The sequence below is a fragment of the Lissotriton helveticus genome, chromosome 5_1 (assembly GCF_964261635.1).
Source record: "Lissotriton helveticus chromosome 5_1, aLisHel1.1, whole genome shotgun sequence".
Lineage (NCBI taxonomy): Eukaryota > Metazoa > Chordata > Amphibia > Caudata > Salamandridae > Lissotriton > Lissotriton helveticus.
Genome location: NC_136065.1, coordinates 1,799,035,346 through 1,799,061,635, shown reverse-complemented (window position 1 = coordinate 1,799,061,635; position 26,290 = coordinate 1,799,035,346). Strand labels below are relative to the sequence as shown.

Genomic DNA, 26,290 nt, shown 5'->3' with positions numbered 1-26,290 from the left:
GCGTCGAAGTGGTTAAGAAGTTCTTGACGCCCGTGTGAAGCCTTAAAGTCCTGTCGTGAAGTCTGTAAGCGACGCTGCGGAAGCACTAGAGACCCCTTCAAGGAAAGCTTACTGTCCTGGGCTGATGTCCTTAAAGCACATTAGGAAGCACTTGGTGTCCCGATGTTAAGCCCTCAAGGTGTTGAAAGTAGGCTGAAACCGTCAACATTATCGGCGCCCTCTTGCTCTCCTTAACCTTTTTGTGCGCGTAAAACAGCCGCCATTTTGAACACCATGGCTTCCCTGCTCCCGCCGAGAGCCAGCGCGCCTCTCTCCCACTCCTAACTTCGCCGGCATCCCCCGCATACTGACAACCCCCCTGCCTGCACCTGCCGCGAATCATAAAACCCCTCTTCAGCGCTGCTCTGCCCCAGACCCTCGTCCTGTTCCCAGCGCGACACCTCCCCTCTTCCCATTTATGATCCCCGGCCCTTTGATGCAAACCCCATTTCCCCGTGTGCCCGTTTGTCTTCCCCGTTCCCAGGCCGACACCCAGCTCTGCCGATACCAATCCCTTGCCCCTCCCCGTACAATAGAAAGCTTCCCTCCTCAAAGGACCCCCGAGATGATCAAAGCCCCCCCATCCCACGAGATCCGATCGAAACCCACACACTCCGTGGATCGGCGGAATATCCAGCTGCGCGATGATCATCACCTGTTGTGAACGGGGCGGGGACTTCCACTGTAATCTTGCGTGGGAACGGGCTGGGAAGGGGGGGATTCTAAGGATGTCTTTCCATACATCAAAGTATCGACGAAAATGTGTTACATGCAATAAACAGATAAACGTGTGTATAAGAGGCCAGGCCTCAGGGATGCAGTTAGAGCACCTCAGAACGATACCTTCTGTCCGTTTCGTTGTGTTCTCCTCCGGAGAGAATAAAAATCCTTGTTTCCTGCCTTCCAGTCTCCAGCGCCTGCCTCTTCAATAGTTTAACTTCTTTGTGGGTTCAAGAGGCGACACCGCCGGGCAAATACTTAAGGATCTTATATTCTGGTTGGTAGTGCCCCCCATTTAGTTTCAACAATTGGCGTCCCAAGCGTGGGGCCCATCAGCGACCCATGGATCCAGTGGGAGAGGTCCTGACGACAAAGTGAACGACTGCAACGATCGGGAACGCGTCTGTCCGATAGACCCTCGTCTGACAGCCGATCATCCGAACTTCACTGGTTCCGAACAGACCTCTCTCGAGTGATCTACGGTCCTGACTGGGAACCATCAGGAGTGCCGCGAGGATAACGAAGAAGAGAGGACGATCGGGCGCTGGATTCGGAAGACAGGAAACTGTCCATGCGGTCCGGGTAAGGTCGTGTAACCACGACAAGTCGCGAAATATTTGCTTGATTGCTTGTTTGTTTAAAAATACTAGTATTGCTCTTTTTATTTATTTGGAGATTCACTGTCTGCAAACGGAGAAACAACGGTCTCTCTCTTTGCAAGCAGTGGAGGATAGGTAGGGCAGCAGCCGTGCTTATTTTTTTCTCCCCCACTCAATAATCACTTGAAACTGAACTGTTGTTCACAAAACTATTGTTTCCTGGAGATTCCCTGTCTGCAAACAGGGAAGAGACCACCCTTTTTGCAGATAGTGAAAAGGGTAGGTAACGCAGATCTTTGCGGACCTACTCATTCTCCCCATTGTTATTTATCGGTCTTTTTGTTATCTTGATCTATTTGGAGATTCACTGTCTGCAAACGGAGAAACAACGGGCTCTCTCTTTGCAAACAGTGGAGGATAGGTAGGGCAGCAGCCGTGCTTATTTTTTCTCCCCCACTCAATAAACACTTGAAACTGAACTGTTGTTCGAAAAACTATTGTTTCCTGGAGATTCCCTGTCTGCAAACAGGGAAGAGACCACCCTTTTTGCAGATAGTGAAAAGGGTAGGTAACGCAGATCTTTGCGGACCTGCTCATTCTCCCCATTGTTATTTATTGGTCTTTTGTTATTTTTGATCCATGAGGTATTCACTGCCTGCAAACAACGTAGAATAGAAATATTCTGTCCCGTCTTTGCACCTAGTGATAAGATAGGCAGTGCTGACTTTTTAGTCCCTCGTTACGAGCCGTCATGTCTGTCTTCTCCCCACTGATTAGTAGCCTGTTTAGCCCGGACCGCTTATTAGAGATGGACCATCCAGCCCCACTGGAAGGCACCCCCAATAAGGACATGTTCATGAAGCATGGATTGACCGCTATAGCCTATAGTAAACTATGGCATAAATATACAAAAAGGGGTCAAGAAAGTCAATGGCCCCTGATAGGATCCTTCGATGATGATAAAATAAAAACGCTAGAAACTGCCCTGGGTAAAAGCAAGACAACACCTACTATGCTTGACAGCTTCGGCATGTGGCGAAAAGAAACTGAACAACGTAAAAAGAAAACTGAGAGTAGGTTGGAAAAAGAGCTGCGAAAAGCAGCCCACCTAGCTGCTCAGAAACTAGAAAAAGAGATAAAGGAAAGAGAGAAAGCTAAACAGAAACTAGAAATGGAAACGCCAAGCCAGTGTCCGGTTAGAACCCCCTCCATGCTCTACCCTGATTTACCCTCGAAACGACAAGCCAACGAGGACTTGCTGTTAGGTCCTCCTATCATCTACATGCCCCCTCCATATGCCCCTTCTCAACCCTTGGCGCAGCACGCGCCACCCCCAGGTACAAACGAAGGTACCGCCACAGCATCGGCCCCAATGGCCTCTGTGCCAGCCGAACCCCTTGTATTAAAACCCGCATCCACAACAACGATAGACGACCACGAGACTCAAGGGGCTGGCCCTGCAAGAACAAACAGACTAGACAAAGATGAGCGAGCGGGGATCGACAAAATAGCAAGGACACTGGTAGAAAGGAAGGATGATGAAGAGTACATCACAGATATGTTCAGCTCGTATACAGGGAGTCACAGACGACATTTTACCGTACGACTGTGTTATCATGTCTTGAATGCATACGAGGACCGATATCGAGACAAAGGTCCCGAGAGCCTAAGGACTCTGTACCGGAAGGTCGATATCGGGGATGAGGGCGAGTGTGATGTGTCGGACCTCCTTACGCGTACGCTTGAGGTTTTCCGCCACCTCACTGAACGAAAGCCGGGAGCAAAATCCGCAACCTCTGTAGTGACCGAACCACCAACCGAGCAATCTAACACCATGATGCCAATACGTGAGGCTGCCCCTTACTGGGTTCCTCCTAGGGGTACAGGGACTCACGATGATGCAAACAACCAAGATGCGAAGGGAAGGGTAGTGTACAACTGGGTCTACCAGCCGTGGGACCGGCAAGAGATACTGACATTCCGGAAATCTCTACCCGACCTACGTAAAAACCCCACTGCCTTCTATACTGAATTGGGTACAGCCCTGGGTTCAACGATCATGACCCTGGCTGACATCGACTTGTTCTTCGGGTTATGTCTACCAGCTGATGTGTGGAAGCAAATCCGGAAAGTCGACCACCTTGAGCTGTTTGGACATACCTGGTCACAACTCGATGACCTGGACAAACAACGGGGACCAGGACAAAAGCCGTTGAAATCCATTCTAGACCTCCCAGATAAAATCGTAGAGAAATTAAAAACCCTAATCCCAGAAAAGAAAGTGGACTGGTCGATAGTAACAGCCTGTCGCCAAAAACCCCAGGAGGATGTATCGGAATACTTCTCCCGGTTTGAAACGGTGTTCTCCGATTACAGCGGCCAGGACATGACCACTGCAACCGGACACCATCTGTTTGTCCAGAATTATGTTAAGGGCCTATCATCGGAAATCTCCCAGAAACTACAGGCCAGCGAGAGTAGTTGGGCAGCCTCCAAACCTACAGCGATTCTCCAAATGGCCCAATATTATGAGCATCAGAAAAATGAAAACGATAGGGCGACAGAGAAAAAGAAGAAGGACTTAAAAGAGAGGGTGATGATTGCCAAACTGCAAGGGGTGACTATAGGACGAGACCAATACCGGGGAAACTACCAGACAAACGTCCCTAAGACTACATTTCCCCAGGACCGCACTCTGACTTCCTACAGTGGACGCACAGACCTTAGAGAAGACCAGTGCGCTTTCTGCAAAGGGACTGGCCATTGGAAATCCCAGTGCCCAGTTCTTCTGGAAATGATCAGAAACAAAGACCCCAGGGACGTAACAAACGGACCGAGATCTAGGGGACAACAACGAGGGCCCCCAAATGACGCGACTAATGACAGATCAAGCAGACCGAATACGTTCGATCGACCCAGGCAGAACCAATATCAACAATCTGACTATGACGACACTTACACCTTCGCATAGGACAGCCAAGGGCGAGGGAGGGATCCAGTCGAGCTCTATGTTGACCAGCAGGGCCCTTATGTCACTGCTAAGGTCTTGGGTACCAAGTCTCCATTTCTGGTAGACACTGGCGCAACACGTAGTGCGTTATCTAAACGACTGATTCCAAGGGCACCCTTGTCTGGCTCACTCATAACATCGACAGGTTTCGATGGAACGCCCTCCACCAACCCTTTGTCTGCCCCGATTCTCTTTGACGTAGAAAACAACACCACCGACACCACGTTCTTGCTTTCCTCCAATAGCCCTGACGCCATTATGGGACTTGACTTACTGAAACACTTCCGAGCGACGATTAGGTGTTCTCAAGATGGAGTTCGAGTGTTTCTTTACGACAACCCCGTTCTGCTTAGACATTGCTCTCCCCGACACATGTTTTCCATCACCGACGTTGACGCGTCCCTGCTTGACACTCTACCTCCGTATCTGTGGGCCAAAGCGGATTCGGACGTAGGGCGTATGTTAATTGACCCAGTGCACATTACTGTCCGACCAGACGCAACACTCCCAAAACTCCCACAATATCGGATATCGCCAGAGGGCGAGAAGGCATTGGTAATGATTATCCAGTCACTGATAGACGCAGGAGTGGTAGAGGAAGTGGTTAGCAACATTTGCAACAGCCCTATCTTGCCCATTATCAAGAAGCAGGGAGAGGGAGATGAGAAAGCATACCGTTTCATCATCGACCTCCGAGAGATCAATAAAGTGGTGGTACCCCAGTACCCTGTGGTCTCAGACATCACCACCATCCTGACCTTGATTCCATCCACTGCCACCACCTTTTCCGTCATCGACCTCAAGAACGCATTCTTCTCCATCCCCATCCACCCAGACAGCCGATATCTCTTCGGCTTTACCCTAAAAGCCCGCTCATATAGGTTTTGCCGAGCGCCTCAAGGCTACACGGAAAGCCCTAGCATCTACAGCCAGGCCCTCAAAAGACAACTAGACCAAGTCCAGTTACCCGACGGGGTGGTGTTGGTACAATATGTCGATGACATCCTTTTGGCAGCCGACACCACCCCTCTAGCGGTTACCGCCACCATTCAACTCTTGCACTTCCTTGCGGAAAATGGCCACAAGGTCTCCAAGAAGAAGTTGCAGTTCTGCCTACCCCAGGTCACTTACCTAGGCCACCTTTTGTCCAAAGATGGAAGAAAACTCACCCCTGATCGAATCCAAACCATTCTAGATACCCCTGTCCCTAAAACCCAGAAGCAAGTTCGCTCCCTATTAGGCCTCACCTCCTTCTGCCGACAATGGTTACCAAACTTCAGCCTCGTTGTAAAACCACTGCTTTCTCTGCTAAACAAAGACGTCCCTTTCCCACTCCCTTGGACTCCTGAGTGTCAAACTTCCTTCACAGAACTGCGAGATGCCCTTTGCTCGGCCCCTGTCCTGGGTACCCCTGATTACAGAAAGCCCTTCTCCCTTTACACTCACGAAAGGGAGGGGTGCGCTTTATCTGTCCTGACCCAGGCCATCGGCCCTAAGCAACGACCGTGCGCTTACTTCTCTGCCACTCTTGACCCTGTCGCCAGAGCCTTGCCTGCCTGCCTTCGAGCTGTAGCTGCTGCTGCAGTCTCTATCCGACAGAGTGAGGGGATTGTGCTCTCGAATTCCCTCACGGTACTGGTACCCCATGCAGTCGACACCCTCCTGAACCAAACCAAGACACAACATCTGACGAGTGCACGACTGACTGGATACGAACTGACCTTGCTTGCCCCCCATATCACCCTGAAAAGATGCACCACACTGAACCCAGCAACTCTGTTACCCTTGCCAGAGAACGATCCCAATGTGCACCCCGTACATGACTGCGTGACTCTTACGGACGAACAGACCAGGAGTAGGGTCGATCTCAGAGACACAGCTTTCCCTGACCCCGACGGGGAGTTGTGGGTGGACGGTTCTTGCATCAAACTCCCCGATGGTACCACTTCCGCTGCCTATGCAGTCACCACGGCTCGAACTGTAGTAGAAACAGCCCGCATCGCCCAGCGATCTGCCCAGGCAGCGGAACTGATTGCTTTGACGCGAGCCTGCATCCTGGCAACAGGAACCACAGCGAACATTTACACTGACAGCCAGTATGCCTTCGGGGTGGTTCACCATTTTGGGCTCCTCTGGAGGGAGAGAGGATTCTTGACCTCACACGGCACACCCATTTTGCACGGGGATTTAGTCTCCGCCTTAATCGAAGCTGTCCTCCTCCCCAACAAACTTGCCGTTATCAAATGCCAGGCACACAAGAAAGTAACAGACATTATTGGACAGGGAAATGCACTAGCCGACATCACCGCCCGAACGACAGCTGAAAATAGAACGACAACACATATGTACGTGACCAGGTCACAAGCAGAAAACTGGACTGACGCCAAGGACACAATTAGAGACATACAAACGACTAGCACACAACACGAATTGACTGAGTGGACACGGGTGGGATTGAAAGACGATGAAGGCTGCTGGCGGACAAAAGACACGAACAGATGGTTGCTACCTGATTCGTACTTGATTCCCATATTAACCATGGCACACTCCCCTGCCCACATAGGATCAGCCCCCATGATCGAACTTGTCTCCAGGGTTTGGCACAATGACAAGATCCCAGATTCCGCCAAACGCCTGGTCCAACAATGCTTAATATGCCTGCAACACAACCCCGGGAAAGGAACTGTAGTACCCCGGGGAGGATTTGGGGTCCCAAACCACCCATTTGAAGTCCTGCAGATGGACTACATCCAGCTAGACAGATGCCAAGGCCTGAAATATGTACTAGTCGTGGTGTGCGCATTTAGCAAGTGGGTGGAAGCATATCCAACCCGTGACAACACCGCTATGGCCACTGCAAAGGTTCTGTTAAAGGAGTTTTTCCCCCGTTATGGCCTCTGCCGTGTTTTATGGAGTGATAATGGCCCCCACTTTGTAGCCAACGTTATCCAGCTCATCCTAAATGGGCTGGGTATTAAACAGAAATTCCACGCAGTCTTCCACCCTCAATCTGCTGGGCTTGTCGAACGACACAATGCCACACTAAAACTTAAACTGGCCAAAATAGTGGCTACGACGGGCCTGAAATGGCCAGACGCCCTCCCATTGGCATTGCTATCGATGCGCTCTACCCCCACCCGACATCACTTAACCCCTTATGACGTTGTCTTCGGTCGACCCATGAGCGTCTGGTCTGCCCCGAAACCAACTTCCATTCATGACGTTCCGGATGTCCTAATGTCTGATTATCTGTACAAATTGACTGAAACTTTGTCTGTCCTTCATCAGCAGGTGCAGCAGGCCATCCCCGATGCTTCCAGGGGTCCGGGTCACGCCATCCAGCCGGGGGACTTCGTGCTGATCCGAAATTTTCAGCGATCAAAGAGTTTGGAACCCCGGTGGACGGGCCCCTGGCAAGTGCTGATCACCACTCGGACCGCACTTCGAGTGGAGGGGAAGAAACACTGGCTGCACGCTCATCACTGCAAAAAGGTCTCTCCAGCCCTGGCCACGACAGACACCGTCAACACCCAAGAAGAGCTCCTGAACCAGGACCGACCATCGTTGAACTGCTACCCTGATACTGAGACACTTGAACTTTCAAAACATCCTGACCCCACTGTGCCATCTCGAGAAGGGTATTTCCTGCGTCGAAAGGAGGGAGCTTCGGCTAAGTAGGCCACGGACTAGGTTAAAGGATCTCAGAACGGTGACCCAAACTACCAAGGGTTACCTGGAGAGAAGCTAAAACTAAGTCTGTGGTCCTGCCCACTACCGAGCACCTTGAAGACGAAGATGATGGAAGCGCCAGATAAGAAGATGATGGAAGCGCCAAATAAGAAGCCGACGGAGACAGCAGGAAATACCCACTACAGAAATCCGAGAATAGACAGACTCCATAGCTCAAAGACAATTGCACTCTTCATCGTAATCCTCCTCTGTTTTCTCCTCATGACTACGCTCTGGATTATGGAAGAACACGCACCTGCTCACGAAACATTCCTAACCACTGCTCAGCCTACCACCATGAAGGAACATTATCTAATTTCGCTCTCTCCTCAACTAAGAGAGAGACGAAAGGAGTTTTGGAACAACTCTTTCGTGCAGCTACTTCACCAGCACAATCTTGCCACCAATACCACCAACTGCTGGATCTGTGGGTTGCTACCCCATGCTACTGGACATTCAATACCATTCATCCCTTCACCCTTCTCTGTCCACGGCTCCTGCCTTGCTTGGCTGATCCTCCTGTAAGAAAGCTATACGGGCAATGCCACCTCCAGCAGAACTGCAGCACATCCTTCTCATGGGGCCGGGCGAAACAAGACAAAGACACACTTCTGCCCGCTGACCCCCAGCGACTCGATCCAAATGGACATCCCGGCCAAAGAACGAATCGAAATGCAGGTGTTCAACAATCCAACCAGACCCACCTTCTCCTATCTGCGGAAACGAACGGCTGCCACTCTGACTGTGGCCCTGACGGTCATCAACGTCACAGGCCACATGTGTGTAGAAGGACTTGGGACACAGCTGGTGGGTCGCAGCGCTTGCCGCTTTACCAGAACTTTGGACTCCACGGATCCACCTTCCTTTGTGTCATCCCCAAACATGTATTTCATCTGCGGCACGAAGGCCTACACCTGGCTCCCCAAAGGCTGGGGGGGCACTTGCTACATCTCCTTCGTCCTTCCTCCTACTTATGTAGCCCCAGCGAATCACCACCGGCAAAAACGAGCCAAAGACATTGAACAAGCCGACTCAACAGGGGCACAGTTCCTCGATGCTATGAAAGGACTCGTCCCCCTCTGGGGCCCGATGGCAAACAGCCGTGCCATCCGACATTTGACTCAGGCAGTCGAGACAACCATGAACATCACAGCGGGCATCTTTGCCAACAACACTGCCGAACTCCAAGCGGTCCGTTTGGTGGCTCTTCAGAACCGCCTCGTTCTAGATGTGGTTCTGGCGGACCGTGGAGGAGCATGCCGCATTATTGGGTCCAGCTGTTGTACATACATACCGGACAACTCACCCTCAGTGTACAAAGCCATCGAACATCTTCACAGACTCTCTTCGGAAGTTCACCAAGAGCAAGAAGAATGGTCGATTGGTGGTTGGTTCTGGGACACCGTCAAAAGCTGGGGCTGGAGACTGCTCACCATTATCCTGATTCCCGTAGTTGTAATATGTGGCCTATGCTTAGGAATTCAATGTTTGCCACCTATGTGTTCTTTATGTGCGAGTTGTATTTTTCCCAAAACTGTGGACATTGGAAGCGAACATATGAGAGCATTGTATGATACCGAAGTTAGGAATTTGATGAAAATTGACATTGAGTAAGCAAGTTGGCTAGATATGTTGAAAAGGGAGGACTGTTGAAAGTAGGCTGAAACCGTCAACATTATCGGCGCCCTCTTGCTCTCCTTAACCTTTTTGTGCGCGTAAAACAGCCGCCATTTTGAACACCATGGCTTCCCTGCTCCCGCCGAGAGCCAGCGCGCCTCTCTCCCACTCCTAACTTCGCCGGCATCCCCCGCATACTGACAACCCCCCTGCCTGCACCTGCCGCGAATCATAAAACCCCTCTTCAGCGCTGCTCTGCCCCAGACCCTCGTCCTGTTCCCAGCGCGACACCTCCCCTCTTCCCATTTATGATCCCCGGCCCTTTGATGCAAACCCCATTTCCCCGTGTGCCCGTTTGTCTTCCCCGTTCCCAGGCCGACACCCAGCTCTGCCGATACCAATCCCTTGCCCCTCCCCGTACAATAGAAAGCTTCCCTCCTCAAAGGACCCCCGAGATGATCAAAGCCCCCCCATCCCACGAGATCCGATCGAAACCCACACACTCCGTGGATCGGCGGAATATCCAGCTGCGCGATGATCATCACCTGTTGTGAACGGGGCGGGGACTTCCACTGTAATCTTGCGTGGGAACGGGCTGGGAAGGGGGGGATTCTAAGGATGTCTTTCCATACATCAAAGTATCGACGAAAATGTGTTACATGCAATAAACAGATAAACGTGTGTATAAGAGGCCAGGCCTCAGGGATGCAGTTAGAGCACCTCAGAACGATACCTTCTGTCCGTTTCGTTGTGTTCTCCTCCGGAGAGAATAAAAATCCTTGTTTCCTGCCTTCCAGTCTCCAGCGCCTGCCTCTTCAATAGTTTAACTTCTTTGTGGGTTCAAGAGGCGACACCGCCGGGCAAATACTTAAGGATCTTATATTCTGGTTGGTAGTGCCCCCCATTTAGTTTCAACAAAGGTCCTTCAGCAGAGAAGGTTGATTCAGGCAGCGTCAACTCCTCCTGATCCATAGAGTGAACCAGACGTGTTAGTAGTTAATGATCTGCTGCGCCATGGAACAAAGGATGATAAAGGTACTTGAGAATAAGATTGATAATAGGTCACCGATAAGAACACCCACTTATCTGAATGTCCCCGTGCCCTCGGCTTTAGTGCTTGTGAAAGATAAGATTGGGGGCAGAGTAGGCTGAAGTTCCAATGTGCAGTACAAGTTCCTGGTGCTGTCTGTGTCCCAACCATCTCACACTGTCTGTCCATGTGCCACCAGCATCTCACTCTGTCTCTTCATGTGCCACGAGCATCTCACTCTGTCTATTCATGTGCCACGAGCATCTCACTCTGTCTATTCATGTGCCACGAGCATCTCACTCTGTCAATTCATGTGCCACGAGCATCTCACTCTGTCTATTCATGTGCCACGAGCATCTCACTCTGTCTCTTCATATGCCACGAACATCTCACTCTCTCTTCATATGCCACGAACATCTCACTCTGTCTCTGCGTGTGCCCTGAGCATCTCACTCTGTCTATTCATGTGCCACGAGCATCTCACTCTGTCTATTCATGTGCCACGAGCATCTCACTCTGTCCATGTGCCTCGAGCATCTCACACTGTCTGTCCATGTGCCCTGAGCATCTCACTCTGTCTCTTCGTGTGCCCTGAGCATCTCACTCTGTCTCTTCGTGTGCCCTGAGCATCTCATTCTGTCTCTTCATGTGCCACGAGCATCTCAAAGTGTCTGTTCATGTGCCACGGCCCACGAGCATCTCACTCTGTCTCTTTGTGTGCCACGAGCATCTCACTCTGTCTCTTTGTGTGCCACGAGCATCTCACTCTGTCCCTTTGTGTGCATCGAGCATCTCACTCTGTCTATTCATGTGCCACGGCCCACGAGCATCTCACTCTGTCTCTTCGTGTGCCCTGAGCATCTCACTCTGTCTCTTCGTGTGCCCTGAGCATCTCACTCTGTCTCTTCGTGCCACGAGCATCTCACTCTGTCTCTTCATGTGCCACGAGCATCTCACACTGTCTATTCATGTGCTCCAAAAATCTCACACTGTCTGTTCATGTGCCATGAGCATTCTGACACCGTCTGCCCAGGTGACCTGAGTATCTGCTACGTTCTGTCCCTTTGGCCGAGCATCTCACACGCCTGACCCTATTGATTCAGGTATCTCACTCTGTCTTCGTGGCCCAAGCATCCTAAATTGCCCATGTGCTCTAAACCTCTTTCACTGTTGGCCGGACCGTCTGACACTGTCCTTCCATGTGCCCCAAACACCTCGCAGCGTCTGTCCCCCAAGCATCCTAAAGCCTAAAGAGCCAAGCATGCTGGGACCTGCAGTTTCATTGTTCCCGCTATATGCAGGTACATGAAGTTTCCTTTATTATTACTTTTCTTGGTTGAACAAAAAAAAAACAGGACTTGTCAGAAAGTTACTTTGAGGGCATACAGTCGGCTAACCGCTAAGACACGTGTTCTGTAATTACTTTAATTAGAGACCTAGTGAGGCAGGCTTGTTTATTTGAAACAAATATAATGTAGACTCCTGTAGATAATTGTAAATAAAAAAAGTATGCATTTTGAAAATCTATGCACCATTGAGAGAACCCCTCTGAAAAACCATGAGCTATCTCTTTTAAACAAAGTGCTCCTAACTGTTTTGATTTACCAGTTTATTCCTTCAATTAAACTTCATATAAAAAGGGAAGTGGTCGTACCTAGTCGGTCTTAATTAAACCTACTAAATATAACACGCTCTTTAAAAATCCCTTTCCAATTTTTCTTCCCAGTGTGTCCATCATTTTGGGCTGCAATACATTTTTGAAAAGGTATTTTAATTTGGAGGAGCTTCCCACAGATGTAAATCAAGCACATTTTTTAAAGTCAACCTCAAGACAGCTCTCTTGTAGAAGCAGAGAGCAGGTTGCATAGTTTTATTTGTGTAAAGCTTGTTTTTGCTGCTGAATCCTTACATAAATCACCCATTGATTTAATTTGCCAGCACTTTATCTCTGTATATGAAAAGCAAATAAATCCTAGGGAATAAAATTCTCGCTGTGATAAAAAATCCTTTAAGCTGGTAGATCAGATGTACTCCTGAATATCGAGGGACAAAATATCGAAAGGTAAGTGCACATAACTATATATTCCTAACTACATATTAACTACTGGCCGCTGCCATTAGGTAGTTATAGTTAGGACCTAGTTTCCGTAGGAAAAGCGTTTTTTGTTTTACTAATAACTTTAGTGCTGTCTAACTAATCTTCACAACATTTTCAAAGCAAGTATCCACCAGAGTTCAGCTGCTGTTTGGAAAGTTTCAGGGTGATTCGCAGGGGCAGCTCCTCCATTATCGTGTTGGAGTGTCGCCACCCCTGCTGAAAGCAAACCGAGGCAAAGGAGTCAGGACAAAAATAAAATGTTAAAACATTTTTATTATCACTTTATTTTTAGCCCTGCAGGCTGCGAGGGAGGGGGTGTGGTCTCCCATCCTGATGCTGCAGCACCAGGGAGGAGGGGGGAGTGGTGTGCACTACCAAGTGCTCATGACCGTTTGGCCGGCCCTTTGGGGCTGGCCAGACAGTCATGCGCACTTAACCTTTCTCCACCTAGCTACGTTGTACAGCTGGGTGGAGGAACCAACACAGGCTCCCACGCTATGTTTGAGCGCCGAACCAAGGCGCTCAAACTAATCTCAGCGCTGCTCACATGCTGGGAATAGCTTTCCCAACATGTGAGCTGCACTGATATTTGGAGCTGGGAGCCTGCGCAGTGTGCAGCAGGCTCCTAGCAAGAACACAAGGATCGGAAGCAAGTTGGCGGCTGCCGGAGCAGGTAAGTTTTCCTATTTTAAATTTATATTAAGTATGGGCGGAAAATCCGTTCCGCTCGCGGATTTTCGGCAAATTCGCAATCCACGAGATTCGCGAATTTCCCGCATAATCCGCGAGAGAAACGGATTGGGTCAAAAGTTGAAGCTGACTTTTGTAACTATTTTAGAATGGCGCCGGCAAGCTGCCAGAGCCATTCTAAAATAGTTAAAAAAGTCAGCTTCAACAGGAAGCACTAATAGATAAAGTAAAGCAGGTGCTCGAGTTGAATCTCAAATTCAGTTTCACAATCATTAATCACCCCAAACTTGGGGTGATTAACGATTGTGTAACTTAATTTGACCTTCAACTAGAGCACCTGCTTTACTTTATCTATTAGTGCTTCCTGTTGAAGCTGAATTTGTAGCTATTTTAGAATGGCGCTGGCAGCTTGCCGGCGCCATTCTAAGTGGGGCTGAGGGCAGAAGGGCACAAAGTGGGACAGAGGGCAGAAGGGGAAAAAAACGAGTGGGGCAGAGGGCAGAAAGGCACAGAAACGAGTGGGGCAGAGGGCAGAAGACCACAAAAACGAGTTGGGCAGAGGGCAGAAGAGCACAAAAAAACGAGTGGGACAGAGGGCACAAACACGAGTGGGGCAGAGGGCAGAAGACCACAAAAACGAGTTGGGCAGAGGGCAGAAGAGCACAAAAATGAGTGGGACAGAGGGCACAAACACGAGTGGGGCAGAGGGCAGAAGAGCACAAAAATGAGTGGGACAGAGGGCAGAAACGAGTGGGGCAGAGGGCAGAAGGCCACAAAAACGAGTTGGGCAGAAGAGCACAAAAACGAGTGGGACAGAGGGCAGAAACTAGTGGGGCAGAGGGCAGAAGACCACAAAAACGAGTTGGGCAGAGGGCAGAAGAGCACAAAAACGAGTGGGACAGAGGGCAGAAACGAGTGGGGCAGGGGGCAGAAGAGCACAAAAACGAGTTGGACAGAGGGCAGAAATGAGTGGGGCAGAGGGCAGAAGACCACAAAAACGGGTTGGGCAAAGGGCAGAAGAGCACAATAACGAGTGGGACAGAGGGCAGCAGAGGGCAGAAGACCACAAAAACGAGTTGGGCAGAGGGCAGAAGAGCACAAAAACGAGTGAAACAGAGGGCAGAAACGAGTGGGGCAGAGGGCAGAAGACCACAAAAACTAGTTGGGCAGAGGGCAGAAGAGCACAAAAACGAGTGGGACAGAGGGCAGAAACGAGTGGGGCAGAGGGCAGAAGAGCACAAAAACGAGTGGGACAGAGGGCAGAAGAGCACAAAAACGAGTGGGACAGAGGGCAGAAACTAGTGGGGCAGAGGGCACAAACACGAGTGGGGCAGAGGGCAGAAACAAGTGGGGCAGAGGGCAGAAGACCACAAAAACGAGTTGGGCAGAGGGCAGAAGAGCACAAAAACGAGTGGGACAGAGGGCAGAAACGAATGGGGCAGAGGGCAGAAGAGCACAAAAACGAGTGGGACAGAGGGCAGAAACAAGTGGGGCAGAGGGCAGAAGACCACAAAAAAGAGTTGGGCAGAGGGCAGAAGAGCACAAAAACGAGTGGGACAGAGGGCAGAAGAGCACAAAAACGAGTGGGGCAGAGGGCAAAAGGGCAAAAAACAAGAGTGGGGCAGAGGGCAGAAAGGCACAAAAACGAGTGGTACAGAGGGCAGAAGGGCATAAAAAACGAGAGGGTGGCAGTGATGAACCAGAGGGCGCATCGCGGTCTCCCCCCAAAAAAAAAACAGCGAACACGCAAAGCGCCCCGCGAACATGCCAAAACGCCCCGCGAACACGCAAAGCGTGCCGCGAACACGTAAAAATAAAAAATCGCGAATTCGCAAAATTCGCCCATGCTTAATTTATATTGGTTTGTTTGCCTTTCGTACTACGAGTGGCTGCTACTGGTGATTCATCAAGCGGGGTTTGAAAAAAAGGGGGGTCCCAAAACACATTTTCCCATTGCAATTTCCCATAGGGATTTTAGACCAGACTAAAGCCCAAACCGCTGAACGGAATTACACGAAGTTTAGCAGAAAGCTAGATCTTGGTTCAGAGAGAGTGCTTTTTGTGACTTGGTGTAAATCCGTTCAGTACTTATTGAGATGTTAAAGACAAAAACACATTTGTATATCTAGGGACATGGACGCTCCGCAAATCCAACCGATCTCATTCAGAGATCTGATTGGCTGCCAACACATCAGTCAGGAAGAGTTGGCAGCCATTTTGGGACTCTGACTGAGCCAAGTCCCAAACAAACAGGTAAAAAAAAGAGAAGGGGACAGGGAAGGAATACCCTGGCCCCTAGTCCTAGTGCTGGGGTCCCAAAGGGATCCCGCCTGGGCCAAAAACCATTTAAGAACAAGCATTTGCAATGCAATAGGTCGCGCATTAGATAAATGTAGAGCTATTGGCTTTGCAAATGGAAAAGAAATGCGACTTCCGCGTGCCTTTGTTTTTTTATTTATTGACTTTTGTAGAAATGGTGGCATGCCGCACTTTAGCAGTAAATGCTTAAAGCTAAGCGCGGCGTGCCGCCATTGCTACCAAAGTCAATAAATAGAAAAACTAGTGCACATCGTGAGGAGGTAGTGGAAGGTAGAATGTGTGAGTAGGCAGTATAGAGTGGAGACAGGTAGTGTGAGAGAGGGATGAGAGACGGCAATGGTATTGCGAGATGAGAGTGGATGATGGGATTGTGAGAGATGAATGGGGAAGTGGGTATGTGGGGGAGAGATGACAGTGTCTACTTAGGACATACGGACGTGAAGCACTAGCAAAACAAGCCTAGTGAGCAGGAATACATTTCCTTACTCTAACTGTTGTCACATTGAAAGGCTTGCTGAACTGACAGGCAAGCCTCCACGAACATAAACGTTATGGTTTTAAAATGAGGACCTCCTATTTAACATGAGTTCCATGAATACCATTTGGCATTACCACCTACAAGCAGCACAACCTTCTCTTCAAAACTCAGGCGGCATTTGCAACTTTTCAAACAGGGAATGCCCGTGCTGGTGATATATGGTAGTGGTTACAGCCCCTCCCCCTCGCAGCACCCCACTCGAGTTCAGTGGATAAAGCGATGGCTTTACCAGGTGAAATGGATCCCTCCCAAGATGAGCCTGGCACTAGTCAGCTCTCACTGCCTGCTCCTACTGCAGCCAGACACTGAGACCCATTGTGTCCCATCGGCTTGGGCTCATATCCTTACCTGGCTGTTATTGAACCCTTTCACCCACCACACATCTCAATCGCAGCCCCAGAATATGGGAGAGGAGCAGAAAGCCAGCTACGGATGAAAACGTAAAATGGACAATTTTATTATTTTTATTTTATTGAACTTGTATTGCGCACAGCTACCCGCAGTGGGTTTCCCGGCGCCAGGGACAGACTAGAGAAGAAAAACAAGCAACTGCAAAGAGGGAAGACACAAAACCGAAAGATTTAGAACAGAAGAGTTTTCAGTTTTTTGCGGAAAGCGAGAAGACTCGTTTCTGGTTTTAGCGCCAACGGGAGAGCATTCCACATCTTGGGTCCTAGATATGCAAATGAACGGCCTCCCATTTTTGCCAATCGGATTCTAGGAATCGCAAGATTGCCACTGTTAGAAGACCTCAGAAGGCGGCCAGGCTGATATGGCTGGGCAAGATTATGCAAGTAAATAGGAGCAGAACCTTGACGAATCTTAAATAGAAGGCACAAAGTTTTAAAGGGCACATGATCCGAAATTTTTGACAATATCAGCACAGTGTGTCGGTGTATGATGATTCTTATATTGCAACATAGAGTTAGCTTTTTACAGCCAATTCAGAAATAAAGCAGGCTGTTTTTAACGTTTCGCAATGGCAGGGCACAGCAAGGCACTCTACTCGTCATAGTTTGGGGCCAGAATGCAGTGCCTAGGTCCTGAGCCAAGGCTTAGAATGATTTTGTGAAAAAATGTTGGAGCAAAGCCTGAGAAGATGGATTTATTATAGATGGGATATATCCCGCTCCGCTGTATTGCTGCCACTCTTATGTACTTGTCTTGTCTTCAAACTGCCGTCTTCCTTTTATAATAGCTTGGTGCAGCCTTACGTTAAACTGAAGAAAGTCGGTGATGTGTGGCATAACTGTAGATGGGCATAGAGGGGACGTCACAATGAAATAGGGCCCCCTCGGTCAATAGAAGTAACAGAATGTCGTCGCGGAATCGAAACCAGTGGTGCACGTGCACCACAGAGGATTGGGGGCCAGAGAGCCTGTAGTCTGTGCTGCGCTGATGCGTGTACTAGACACGGACGGAAATGGGCGGAGCAAAGGCGGGGCATGCGCCCGCCTTTGCCCAAAAAAGCACTCTCCAGCCAATGCCAGCCTGCAAAAGCAAAACCACACGCACGAGCATGTGGTTAGCTTTCTGAAGCCCATTCAAGAGGTCTCGCGCTGGGCGGACACTGCTGTGCACTGCAACGCTAGGTGCAAGACCTAAAAAGGAAACCTTCACAGTGAAAATCATTTCAGATTCACAAATTCGCATGAAAAACTTGTATAAAGGTGGCCCCCGGTTGGGCCAGGTCCGGGGGGGGGGGTGGCAATTCAAGATACTGCTGCACAAATGACCCCTTTTGCTTTTCCAGAGGCTCCTCACACGCAGTCTGCGATGAGGAGGCGTATTCGCTGGAGGTAAGTGTAATGTCCCCTGATTTCCAGAGCCATCCAAGAACAACTTTGAGTAGTGTGATGGTAAGCCCAGGAATGCCGCCAAGCGCCTTCCATGCTTTCGGACTGGAATTCAGAGATTTAAATTAGTGAAGGGGGTGATATACATTTTAAAACTCTCAGGTGGCTCAATGGCTGTGTAAAGATTCAAGGTGCCCAGCCAGGTCAGGCTGATGGTGCTCCAGCTGAGAGGCTTTTCCTTCTGCCAAATGGGCAATTCCATCTTTGGGCTGGTACCAGGCTGTGTCTGAACCCGTTCCTGCGACAAGGCTCTCACTTAACTAACAGTCAGTCTGGTCCATTGAGCTCTAACGCGTAGATACCTTAACACCAACTCTACCCCAGGCGTAACAAACAAGGTTGTCTGTCCCTTTACTCTTTTAAGAATTCATGTCCTGCTTCTTTTAGAATATGCCAAGACTGTACTTTCATTTACTTCAAAACTGAGCCTCTGTGATTGTTCTAACAATGGCCCCTTACTTCCTCCAACACCAAGACCTCATACCGACTATTCTAGCATTACCGCCGCTCCAAGATGGTTCTGAGCACGAGGCAGATTGTTTTAACAATAAGAATGGCATAATTGTGTTCATCAGGTCGCACCTCAAATGTTTAATTAACTAATTTGTATCTCAATTGTTCTTACAATGAACTGCGATCTTAATTGTTGTTAGAAGCGTCTGTCCTGAGTGTCCTGACACCTTACTCTTAAAAAAACAAACAAGCATTAGAAATGCAATCGGGCTCGGATTTATTTGAGTTTGAGCTAATGGCATTGTAAATGCCAATGTCTTTTTGCCATGTGTTATGGAGTGTGTGCATGTGGTGTGTAGTGGAAGTATCTTGGTTGAATTGTAATTTTACCAATGGTGGCATGCTGTGCTTTATATGAATATGTTTAAAAGTAAAGTGTACCATACTGCGATTGCTTGGTGGAAAAGTGCACTGCCGGCTGGAGGTGTGTGTGCCTGGTGGAAGGGTGCACTGACGGCTGGTGGGTGTGTGCTTGGTAAAAGCGTGCACAGATGGATGATGGTTGTTGGTGTTTGTGCATGGTGAAAGCATTCATTGACGGCTGGGGGTGTGTTGTTGTGTGTGTTGTTTTCTGTGTGCTGGTGAGTCTGTGGGGGTGAGCCTGGGGAGTGAGTGAGTGTGGTGGTGAGTGTGTTGTGTTGAGTGGTGACAAGTGTGTGGTGTTGAGAGACTGAGGTGTGTGGTTTGTGTGTGCGTTATGTGTGTGTGGTGTATGTGTGTGTGGTGTTTTCTGCACACTCACACACTGCCCCTACACATTCACACACTGCTCACCCGCACACTCCCAATGTCACCCTGCATAGTCACACACTGTTTACCCTGCACACTCATTCTGCACACTCACACAATGTGCACCCTGACACGCTGTCTCTGCAGTCACTCTGCACTCACTGTCACTCTGCACTCACTGTCACTCTGCACTCACTGTCACTCTGCACTCACTGTCACTCTGCACTCACTGTCACTCTGCACTCACTGTCACTCTGCACTCACTGTCACTCTGCACTCACTGTCACTCATTGTCACTCTGCACTCACTGTCACTCTGCACTCACTGTCACTCTCCTGTCACTCTGCACTCACTGTCACTCTGCACTCACTGTCACTCTACAGTCACTCTACTGTCACTCTACACTCACTGTCACTCTGCACTCACTGTCACTCTGCACTCACTGTCACTCTGCTGTCACTCTGCAATCACTGTCACTATGCACTCACTGTCACTCTGCACTCAATGTCACTCTGCACTCACTCTGCACTCACTGTCACTCTGCACTCACTCTGCACTCACTCTACAGTCACTCTGCACTCACTGTCACTCTGCACTCACTGTCACTCTGCACTCACTGTCACTCTGCACTCACTGTCACTCTGCACTCACTGTCACTCTGCACTCACTGTCACTCTGCACTCACAGTCACTCTGCACTCTACAGTCACTCTGCACTCTACAGTCACTCTGCACTCTACAGTCACTCTGCACTCTACAGTCACTCTGCACTCTACAGTCACTCTGCACTCTACAGTCACTCTGCACTCTACAGTCACTCTGCACTCTACAGTCACTCTGCACTCTACAGTCACTCTGCACTCTACAGTCACTCTGCACTCTACAGTCACTCTGCACTCTACAGTCACTCTGCACTCACTGTCACTCTGCACTCACTGTCACTCTGCTGTCACTCTGCACTCACTGTCACTCTGCACTCACTGTCACTCTGCACTCACTGTCACTCTACTGTCACTCTGCACTCACTGTCACTCTGCACTCACTGTCACTCTGCACTCACTGTCACTCTGCACTCACTGTCACTCTGCACTCACTGTCACTCTGCACTCACTGTCACTCTGCACTCACAGTCACTCTGCACTCACAGTCACTCTGCACTCACAGTCACTCTGCACTCTACAGTCACTCTGCACTCTACAGTCACTCTGCACTCTACAGTCACTCTGCACTCTACAGTCACTCTACAGTCACTCTGCACTCTACAGTCACTCTGCACTCTACAGTCACTCTGCACTCTACAGTCACTCTGCACTCTACAGTCACTCTGCACTCTACAGTCACTCTGCACTCTACAGTCACTCTGCACTCTACAGTCACTCTGCACTCACTGTCACTCTGCACTCACTCTGCACTCACTGTCACTCTGCACTCACTGTCACTCTGCTGTCACTCTGCACTCACTGTCACTCTGCACTCACTGTCACTCTGCACTCACTGTCACTCTGCACTCACTGTCACTCTGCACTCACTGTCACTCTGCACTCACTGTCACTCTGCACTCACTGTCACTCTGCACTCTACTGTCACTCTGCACTCTACTGTCACTCTGCACTCTACTGTCACTCTGCACTCTACAGTCACTCTGCACTCTACAGTCACTCTGCACTCTACAGTCACTCTGCACTCTACAGTCACTCTGCACTCTACAGTCACTCTGCACTCTACAGTCACTCTGCACTCTACAGTCACTCTGCACTCTACTGTCACTCTGCACTCACTGTCACTCTGCACTCACTGTCACTCTGCTGTCACTCTGCACTCACTGTCACTCTGCTGTCACTCTGCACTCTACTGTCACTCTGCACTCACTGTCACTCTGCACTCACTGTCACTCTGCACTCACTGTCACTCTGCACTCACTGTCACTCTGCACTCACTGTCACTCTGCACTCACTGTCACTCTGCACTCACTGTCACTCTGCACTCACTGTCACTCTGCACTCACTGTCACTCTGCACTCACTGTCACTCTGCACTCACTGTCACTCTGCACTCACTGTCACTCTGCACTCACTGTCACTCTGCACTCACTGTCACTCTGCACTCACTGTCACTCTGCACTCACTGTCACTCTGCACTCAATGTCACTCTGCACTCACTCTGCACTCACTGTCACTCTGCACTCACTCTGCACTCACTGTCACTCTGCACTCACTCTGCACTCACTGTCACTCTGCACTCACTCTGCACTCACTCTACAGTCACTCTGCCCTCACTGTCACTCTGCCCTCACTGTCACTCTGCCCTCACTGTCACTCTGCCCTCACTGTCACTCTGCACTCACTGTCACTCTGCACTCACTGTCACTCTGCACTCACTGTCACTCTGCACTCACTGTCACTCTGCACTCACTGTCACTCTGCACTCACTGTCACTCTGCACTCACTGTCACTCTGCACTCACTGTCACTCTGCACTCACTGTCACTCTGCACTCACTGTCACTCTGCACTCACTGTCACTCTGCACTCACTGTCACTCTGCACTCACTGTCACTCTGCACTCACTGTCACTCTGCACTCACTGTCACTCTGCACTCACTGTCACTCTGCACTCACTCTACTGTCACTCTGCACTCACTCTGCACTCACTCTGCACTCACTCTACTGTCACTCTGCACTCACTGTCACTCTGCACTCTACAGTCACTCTGCACTCTACAGTCACTCTGCACTCTACAGTCACTCTGCACTCTACAGTCACTCTGCACTCTACAGTCACTCTGCACTCTACAGTCACTCTGCACTCTACAGTCACTCTGCACTCTACAGTCACTCTGCACTCTACAGTCACTCTGCACTCACTGTCCCTCTGCACTCACTGTCCCTCTGCACTCACTGTCACTCTGCACTCACTGTCACTCTGCACTCACTCTGCACTCACTGTCACTCTGCACTCACTCTGCACTCACTGTCACTCTGCACTCACTGTCACTCTGCACTCACTGTCACTCTGCACTCACTGTCGCTCTGCACTCACTGTCACTCACTGTCACTCTGCACTCACTCTGCACTCACCCTACAGTCACTCTGCACTCACTGTCACTCTGCACTCACTGTCACTCTGCACTCACTGTCACTCTGCACTCACTGTCACTCTGCACTCACTGTCACTCTGCACTCACTGTCACTCTGCTGTCACTCTGCACTCACTGTCACTCTGCACTCGCTGTCACTCTGCACTCGCTGTCACTCTGCACTCGCTGTCACTCTGCACTCGCTGTCACTCTGCACTCACTGTCACTCGGCTGTCACTCTGCACTCACTGTCACTCTGCTGTCACTCTGCACTCACTGTCACTCTGCACTCACTGTCACTCACTGTCACTCTGCACTCACTCTGCACTCACTCTGCACTCACTGTCACTCTGCACTCACTGTCACTCTGCACTCACTGTCCCTCTGCACTCACTGTCCCTCTGCACTCACTGTCACTCTGCACTCACTCTGCACTCACTGTCACTCTGCACTCACTGTCACTCTGCACTCACTGTCACTCTGCACTCACTGTCACTCTGCACTCACTGTCACTCTGCACTCACTGTCACTCTGCACTCACTGTCACTCTGCACTCACTGTCACTCACTGTCACTCTGCACTCACTCTGCACTCACCCTACAGTCACTCTGCACTCACTGTCACTCTGCACTCACTGTCACTCTGCACTCACTGTCACTCTGCACTCACTGTCACTCTGCACTCACTGTCACTCTGCACTCACTGTCACTCTGCACTCACTGTCACTCTGCTGTCACTCTGCACTCACTGTCACTCTGCACTCGCTGTCACTCTGCACTCGCTGTCACTCTGCACTCGCTGTCACTCTGCACTCGCTGTCACTCTGCACTCGCTGTCACTCTGCACTCGCTGTCACTCTGCACTCGCTGTCACTGCACTCACTGTCACTCTGCTGTCACTCTGCACTCACTGTCACTCTGCACTCACTGTCACTCTGCTGTCACTCTGCACTCTACTGTCACTCTGCACTCACTGTCACTCTGCACTCACTGTCACTCTGCACTCACTGTCACTCTGCACTCACTGTCACTCTGCACTCACTGTCACTCTGCACTCACTGTCACTCTGCACTCACTGTCACTCTGCACTCACTGTCACTCTGCACTCACTGTCACTCTGCACTCACTGTCACTCTGCACTCACTGTCACTCTGCACTCTACAGTCACTCTGCACTCTACAGTCACTCTGCACTCTACAGTCACTCTGCACTCTACAGTCACTCTGCACTCTACTGTCACTCTGCACTCTACTGTCACTCTGCACTCACTGTCACTCTGCACTCACTGTCACTCTGCACTCACTGTCACTCTGCACTCAATGTCACTCTGCACTCACTCTGCACTCACTGTCACTCTGCACTCACTCTGCACTCACTGTCACTCTGCACTCACTCTGCACTCACTCTACAGTCACTCTGCCCTCACTGTCACTCTGCACTCTACAGTCACTCTTCACTCTACAGTCACTCTGCACTCTACAGTCACTCTGCACTCTACAGTCACTCTGCACTCTACAGTCACTCTGCACTCTACAGTCACTCTGCACTCTACAGTCACTCTGCACTCTACAGTCACTCTGCACTCTACAGTCACTCTGCACTCTACAGTCACTCTGCACTCACTGTCACTCTGCACTCACTGTCACTCTGCACTCACTGTCACTCTGCACTCACTGTCACTCTGCACTCACTGTCACTCTGCACTCACTGTCACTCTGCACTCACTGTCACTCACTGTCACTCTGCACTCACTGTCACTCTGCACTCACTGTCACTCACTGTCACTCTGCACTCACTCTGCACTCACTCTACTGTCACTCTGCACTCACTGTCACTCTGCACTCACTGTCACTCTGCACTCACTGTCACTCTGCACTCACTGTCACTCTGCACTCACTGTCACTCTGCACTCACTGTCACTCTGCACTCACTGTCACTCTGCACTCACTGTCACTCTGCACTCACTGTCACTCTGCACTCACTGTCACTCTGCACTCACTGTCACTCTGCACTCACTGTCACTCTGCACTCTACAGTCACTCTGCACTCACTGTCACTCTGCACTCTACAGTCACTCTGCACTCTACAGTCACTCTGCACTCACTGTCACTCTGCACTCTACAGTCACTCTGCACTCTACAGTCACTCTGCACTCACTGTCACTCTGCACTCACTGTCACTCTGCTGTCACTCTGCACTCACTGTCACTCTGCACTCACTGTCACTCTGCTGTCACTCTGCACTCACTGTCACTCTGCACTCACTGTCACTCTGCTGTCACTCTGCACTCACTGTCACTCTGCACTCACTGTCACTCACTGTCACTCTGCACTCACTCTGCGCTCACTCTACAGTCACTCTGCACTCACTGTCACTCTGCACTCACTGTCACTCTGCACTCACTGTCACTCTGCACCCACTGTCACTCTGCACTCACTGTCACTCTGCACTCACTCTGCACTCACCCTACAGTCACTCTGCACTCACTGTCACTCTGCACTCACTGTCACTCTGCACTCACTGTCACTCTGCACTCACTGTCACTATGCTGTCACTCTGCACTCACTGTCACTCTGCACTCACTCTGCACTCACCCTACAGTCACTCTGCACTCACTGTCACTCTGCACTCACTGTCACTCTGCACTCACTGTCACTCTGCACTCACTGTCACTCTGCACTCACTGTCACTCTGCTGTCACTCTGCACTCACTGTCACTCTGCACTCACTGTCACTCACTGTCACTCTGCACTCACTCTGCACTCACTGTCACTCTGCACTCACTGTCACTCTGCACTCACTGTCACTCTGCACTCACTGTCACTCTGCACTCACTGTCACTCTGCACTCACTGTCACTCTGCACTCGCTGTCACTCTGCACTCGCTGTCACTCTGCACTCGCTGTCACTCTGCACTCGCTGTCACTCTGCACTCGCTGTCACTCTGCACTCGCTGTCACTCTGCACTCGCTGTCACTCTGCACTCACTGTCACTCATTGTCACTCTGCACTCACTGTCACTCTGCACTCACTGTCACTCTGCACTCACTGTCACTCTGCACTCACTGTCACTCACTGTCACTCTGCACTCACTCTACTGTCACTCTGCCCTCACTGTCACTCTGCACTCACTGTCACTCTGCACTCACTGTCACTCTGCACTCACTGTCACTCTGCACTCACTGTCACTCTGCACTCTACAGTCACTCTGCACTCACTGTCACTCTGCACTCTACAGTCACTCTGCACTCTACAGTCACTCTGCACTCTACAGTCACTCTGCACTCACTGTCACTCTGCACTCACTGTCACTCTGCACTCACTGTCACTCTGCACTCACTGTCACTCTGCACTCACTGTCACTCTGCACTCACTGTCACTCTGCACTCACTGTCACTCTGCACTCACTGTCACTCTGCACTCACTGTCACTCTGCACTCACTGTCACTCTGCACTCACTGTCACTCTGCACTCACTGTCACTCTGCACTCACTGTCACTCTGCACTCACTGTCACTCACTGTCACTCTGCACTCACCCTACAGTCACTCTGCACTCACTGTCACTCTGCACTCACTGTCACTCTGCACTCACTGTCACTCTGCACTCACTGTCACTCTGCACTCACTGTCACTCTGCACTCACTGTCACTCTGCACTCACTGTCACTCTGCACTCACTGTCACTCTGCACTCACTGTCACTCTGCACTCACTGTCACTCTGCACTCACTGTC

The 26,290-nt window shown here is 50.3% G+C and overlaps 1 protein-coding gene across 1 annotated transcript in view; it reads left to right on the top strand.

Moving 5' to 3' along the window:
- Nucleotides 1-26,290, top strand: part of MYO1D (myosin ID) — a 620,564-nt gene that overhangs the window by 161,540 nt on the left and 432,734 nt on the right. The window lies entirely within an intron of this gene.